Source organism: Candoia aspera, chromosome 8 (genome assembly GCF_035149785.1).
Source record: "Candoia aspera isolate rCanAsp1 chromosome 8, rCanAsp1.hap2, whole genome shotgun sequence".
NCBI lineage: Eukaryota > Metazoa > Chordata > Lepidosauria > Squamata > Boidae > Candoia > Candoia aspera.
The window spans coordinates 59,358,143-59,364,726 of NC_086160.1; the positions used below are offsets into that span (position 1 = coordinate 59,358,143).

The window sequence follows — 6,584 nt, forward strand, 5'->3', positions numbered from 1 at the left end:
CTTCCGTTAATTTAGCCAAACCCATCTCAGAACCATCCAAGTACCTCTTGTCATACACTCAGATGACCATGTTAATTTTAAATGAACTCAGATTTAACAGTAACAAGTTCATAATAGACCCCATTATTGGCAGTGCCACATTTTCATCTTTTGTTGTTTCTTCACTGTTCAGTTTAGATGTCAAAGTCATTGGTTAAATTTTATTGTAGTCATAGACCAGCATTGCAAAGAGGGATTGGGCTTTAATTTTTTTTTTCTTTAACAGGGAAACGTGTGAATGCAGTCCCCCACTACCACAAATGATGCAGTCAAATTCCCTTAACTGGGAAAATTGCAGAGGTCAGCACACCTAGAGTGCAATGGATGAGCCTCATCCTGGGAAAACCTCCAGGTATCTCACCTGCCAGATAAGTATCAATGTAGGAATGTTGGATGAATTTGATCTTTGAGGATTTCAAGGCATAGTGTCTCTAACCAGATTCCAATCTAGTAGACCAATTCCAATGTCATGTGGAATGAAAATGCCTTCTGCTTTGTACTTTTCCAAATATTGGCATATAGTAATTGATTCTTAAAAAATCAAAATGTATTTTAAAATATATGTTTGAACATAACAGTTATTCTAAACAAATATCACGGTGTACATAAACTTAGATAAAATCCTTTTGTAATTGCATAAGTTCTGAAGAAAATATCATCAAAGTACATATTTAGATAATAAGTAAATGCATAGTTAAATTATGCACATTATTTTTTTTGTAAAAGTGGAAGTAGAATGAAAGAAGCTAAAAATGAAAATTTGAAAATGACCTACATCAAAATTGGACTCATACATCCTTCCCTAATGGTAATTTTTTTAGAATGCAAACCTATATTACTATTGCTTTTCACCAAAAAATGGAATTATTCCATTTCTTTGTTCACAAAAGGCAGGATCTTTTATACCTGAAGAACACTGGCCTGGGCTCGAAGCTATATTTCATTTCTTCTTACTCTAATACCAACTGACAGTTTAATTTCTAATTCCAGAGACCCATGCTATAGTTGGGAGATAAAGCTTAACTGATCTTTTCTAGGCCTGAAAATCATAGGTTTGAAAGCTAAGTAGGAAAGAAAGTTGTCTGACAGCTGCCTACTTCTCTTCTTTGTTCCAAGTCAGATCCAGGGACCAAACCTTGAAAACCATCTGCTTCCAAAAATGTAACGGGCAGAAGAAAGCTGGCCTTAGGAAAGAAATGGAAAGGAAGGAAGGAGATCTTAGACCAATCTACCAGGGCTAAGATCACAGAATGTAATCTCTACAGTGGAGAACGTAAAGTGCACTGCCATATTGTTATTTATTTTCAGGATAACTCCTGCAGAAAGACTGAGAGCTTTGCCTCCAACTAGTATCACTTCTAACTTAAACTATCACAGATGTTGACGCTGTTAGCATCAGTGCTTTGATTCTGATGATGCCAATTTATTAAATCTTCTTGTATACTTGGAGAAAGAACTCTTCATTGCCAAAGTTTACTAAATCCACAGGCTTCTCTTTCTGAGAATTAGGACGCAGTATACAGTATTATTCCAGACACAGCTGGTGAAGTCTTGCTTATATATTCTTATTTCTACTCATCCAGTTAAAAAACAATTATACCTATTTTCCTTTAAAGTGGGACAGTACATAAAACATGACAACACAAAACCAGACATTTCTCTATAGTATTAGGAAACACAGAGTAAGGAACTGGAATGCCTAATGCATGAATGTTAATGGAAGATCACTTTAGCATCTATGTGTCCAAAGATTTAAAAGTATGACTACGTCAACAAAAATGATTTTACATTATGATTATATACATTTAAAAATATTAATTAAATAAAAAAATAATTTTGGACCTCCATGCACCTTTTCAAGAAAAAATGAATTGGTTTAGCTAAATAATTTGCAATCTGGTTCTCAAATTCAACATCAGTTCATTCAGTAATTATGTAGTGTTCTAGTCATCCTTTTTGGGTAGACATTATTTCACAGTTCAGTTGTGTGTGCATGTTCTTATATACCAGTGGCATAAAAATTAATAAGGGGATAACAGAAATGTTATGGGAGGATTTAGTTACTTTAATGTTCCTGACCTTTGGGTTCCAGCAGGATCTTGCCAGAAAGGTCAAAAGGGGAAGAGTGAAACTAAAAGTAATCCAAATAGGAGGGACGGCAGGTTGGTCTCTACTGATATCACTTCTAGATGATGGAACTCCAAAATCAACCAAGAAGAAGGCTATGGCAAACTACTTCTCTATTTTTGCTGAATTGTTGCATTGCTGGACATGATTAATGTTTAGAAACATTTGGGTGCTGAATGATGGAAACCCCCTAGATCAAAAGGCACTCCTTTATTTACTGGACATGAAACTTAAACTTTTACAGGTAGTAAATGCTACTGTGAAGGAGACAAGTTGGCAGAGCTTTACTAAAACATTTCTTTGTTTATTTCTGCTTCAGGCAACAAAAATGCAGACTTTACACTTGGACATCACTAGATAAAAGAAAACAGAACATCGAAAAGTGCAGTTCACTCAACCAGAACATTTATAGATACAGACAGTGGAACAGATCATGAATTATTGGTGTCAGATGTACAGGTTAGAGTTAGAAGATTGAAGATAGTAGGTGTGCCAGCAAGATTTAACTTGGAGGGTATGTGGTAAGAAGATAAGATCAATGTAAGGAACACAGTCAGTATACTTAACTAATATGAAAGAGTCCCTGAGGAATTATGGAAGAGATAAGAGACTACGAAAACCAGTGAAAAAACAATATTCTCAAAATTTCAGAAAAAGCTGTTGTGTTAGCCAGGAAAATATGGAGGATGGAAGTCTTGACATGAAGATACGTATGGCTAATTGTTCTGTTTTCCCCTTTTTTATCTTTCCTTTGTACATATCACATATAAAAAACTCAAAAAGGGTTTGATTGGCTTCAGTGGGACAGAAGTCTAAGGAAAATGGGTCTTTGGGTTGAACTAGCATAGCTCTTCTTCTCTTCCAATTAGAAAAATGCAATTGAAAGACTCTTGGTAAATTAATAACAAAAAACCCTAAAATGTACCTTCACCTTTACCTGGGCCTTTGGGGGAAGTGTAAACAGATCAATGATCATTTAAACGTGCTCTGTTTTTTTGGCTAAAGAAAATATTATAACTTTTTGATTTATGCTTGCTTGCTTTATTTGTTTATTTAACCTTGGGACATGTGAGGGCTTGTAAGCTTCTATCAAAACCTTACTGTTTAAAAGATGCAGCATTGGTAATAAACAAGAATAAGTCATATTCCTGGATTTGGGGCCATCAAAGCCTATCTTCCTATTCAATGCAGGAAGCCAAATTAAAGCATTTATTGATTTATATTTCAAATTTCATCACCACCCATCTTGCACAAAGTGACTCTCCAGATTGCTGCCTGTGGATTGCTACCTATCCAGGAAAGGGGTGTCCACCCCTTCCCTTAGTCATTGGTTCTATGGTTGAATTGATGTTACCACTTTTTCTTTACATTTAGGTATCTTTAGTAACTTAAAGTCATTATTCTGTGTCTTGTAGTCTTGAATGATAAAGAGTAAGTCTGAACCTTTTTTTTTCTGGTCACCCCTTCAGATACTTGAAATGTGCTATCATAAATCCCAATCATTCGAATCATATATTTTTGGGGATTTTCGGCTATTAAATTCATTGTATATTTCTGCAAGTGGTTGTATCAAATGCTAAAGAGAAAAAATACTGCCCCTGTGCATGTGTGTGTGCATGCGCGCGCACACACACACACTCACACACACAGACATATTCCACTAGGCAAATGAGGGCAATCCTTTTATTCTTCTTCAAAATATCTTCTGTTCCTAATATACTAACTAAAAAGTGTTTTGTTTGAAGTCCAGGGTAGTCCTCCTGTATCAGATCAAAGTTCTTTCTATATTTCATTTCCTGGGCCACCTAACTACAGTAGATGCTAATTGAAAGATCATCATATTTCAAGTAAGTAAATGTGCAAACTATTTGGATGTGTTGTTAAAACAGAATGGATTGTAATGATTTCATTTTCAGCAAAACTATTTTTGGGGACCGTTCTACCATCCCTGTAATTGCTTTTCATTTCAATTTAGATGAAATTTGAGGATACTCTGAATTAGGAATAGGAGACAGTGCAAGGAGGCCCTTCACTCAAGAGTATAGCAGGTAAAAACAGTTATTTCAAAATGTAATGGAAAAATAATTTGGATGGGGAGATGGAAATGTCCAGTACAACATTTTTACATGCCACTTGATAGAATGTGACATGACATTTTCTAGATACATGCCATTTGTTTAATCATAGAAACAGATTTCTGTTAAGTATACAAAAAGCAAAGCAAAGCAAAAAATGAAGCAAAGATTGGTAAGTTTTTCCTAATCAACTACGGATAAAGTCTTTTTCAGAAAAACAAACAAACAAATAAATAAAAAGAAGAGAGATGGAGAAAAGAAATTGACTGTATCAAGAATCTATCCCAGGATCGTATTTCCAATAACAGATGCCTCCTATAAGTGGGATTAGATCCAACCCTAGAGTGAGAAGAACTCCTTCCCCTTATATTACTCTACCATCCACTGAGATTCATTAAGAACTAGGAAGAAGGTATGAAGTCCAGCACTTTCTGAAATGCTGCTATGTCTGAAACCCCCATTAACAGTCAAGACACATGCATATGTATGTGTGGGTGTGGGTGTGTTCATTCTTTCCAAGAGGACTTCAGCCTACCTTTGCTAATTGATTTATCTGGCTTCTTGCCTTCATTGATTTTTATATTTGCAATCTCTCTCTATCTTTCTCTCTCCATCCATCAGATTTTGATCTGTCTAATCAAATTTTTGAAAAATAATAATTATTGTTTACTTTTCTTATCATTAGTGTATTGTTTAAAACTATTTAATCAAAGCAGAAAGGCAGAATAAAATTACTTATAAAGAGAGCCAGTATAGAATAGTAGTTAAGGTGCTAGACTGGCACCACACCAGGGAGACCCAGTTTCAAGTCCACACTCAGCCATGGATGCTCCCTGAGTGACTTTGGGCCAGTCACTCCTCTCAGCCCAATTTGCCTTATAGGAATGCTATTCTGGAGGAAAATGGGGGGGGGGGCAAGCACTGTGTACAATGCTTTATGTTCCTGAACAAAGGGCGGGATATAAATCTTACAATAAATAATACAAACAATAAACTAAGAAATTTACTATTTCCTTTATGCAATGCTTACAGGCTTTCCTGAGGCAGCTGTCTATTAGAGAAGGGCAAAACATTCACTATTAGAACAATTCAGCTTCAGTACATTTTGGTTTTCTTCTAAAATGTCTTGGGGAAAACCTAAGTTTTCAGGAATGCTTTACAGTTTGGTCTAGTGGTTAAGGTGCTGGGCTAGAAAGCAGGAGACTATGAATTCTAGTCCCACTTTAGGCATAAAAGCCAGTTGGGTGACCTTGGGCCAGCCAGTCACTCTCTCTCAGCCCAACTCACCTCATAGGGTTGTTGTTGTGGGGAAAATAGGAGGAGGAAGGAATATTAGGTAATTTTTCTGCCTTGAGTTATTTATAAAAAATAATTAAGATGGGATAAAAATAAAATAAATAAAAAACAAATAAAAATAAAGATATTTCCAGTCACTGACTTTTCTAGAACCAGAACTGAATTGCTGTGAAACGCTCTGGCCCCAAAACTGTGTATTCTTTTTCTGAAAGAAGGAACCCACTTTAATTACATAAAGAATTATTTAGGATTCTTCCCCATCCCTTCCCCACCCATCTTGGAGGGGTGGGATGCTTTTAATCTGTATAAAAAATAATGTTATGGACTTAATGGAATTGATTTTGTCCTCTTTCCAGTTCACATCAGGAAAACCTATAGTATAATTAAAGATGGGGTCATGTATCTAAATTTAAGAAATCTAAATGTTGTCTAAAGTTACCTAATAGCTCATTTCTGTACAATTTATATTCAGTGAGGCTGTGGTAACATTAAGGCCATATTCCTAAAAACACCTATTGTGAATCAAACTATTGAATATGAGGACTACTTCCAAATAAATATGCAGATCATTTATTTCTCTGACGGCTACAGCTATACTTTTTTAAGTCTCCACCTTCTCTTTTACATTCCTCATATTTGACATTAGTAAAATAATATTGCAATTTGGGGGCCCAATTTTGGATAGAAGCTTGGAAAATTAATGAACTAAACACTAGGGATGTGAAATCTGACCCTATCTGATATGAACCATTAATTGTATTCTGAATATCAATTCAATTTTCTTTTAAAGGGTTTTTGTGTAAGCATACAATTTGCAAATGTTTTTAAGCATCTGATCTGATTTGGTGATTCAGTCTGATTCAACTCAAAAATTGGTTCAGTTTGAAGATGCAGGTGAAACTGCCTTAAAACTGGAACTCTAAATCAAAGCTTTCCATAACCCTGATAACCTGATAAATTGACAATTAGGGATGCAATATGATTTATTGGATTTCTCCTACCAAGGCCAATGGTGTTGTCTGAATTCAGAGGGATAAATTATTAATC

At 35.3% G+C, this 6,584-nt stretch overlaps 1 pseudogene; it reads right to left on the reverse strand.

The window, feature by feature from the left end:
* Positions 1 to 262: 262 nt before the first annotated feature.
* On the reverse strand, positions 263 to 415 carry LOC134502487 (U1 spliceosomal RNA; annotated as a pseudogene).
* Positions 416 to 6,584: the final 6,169 nt, after the last annotated feature.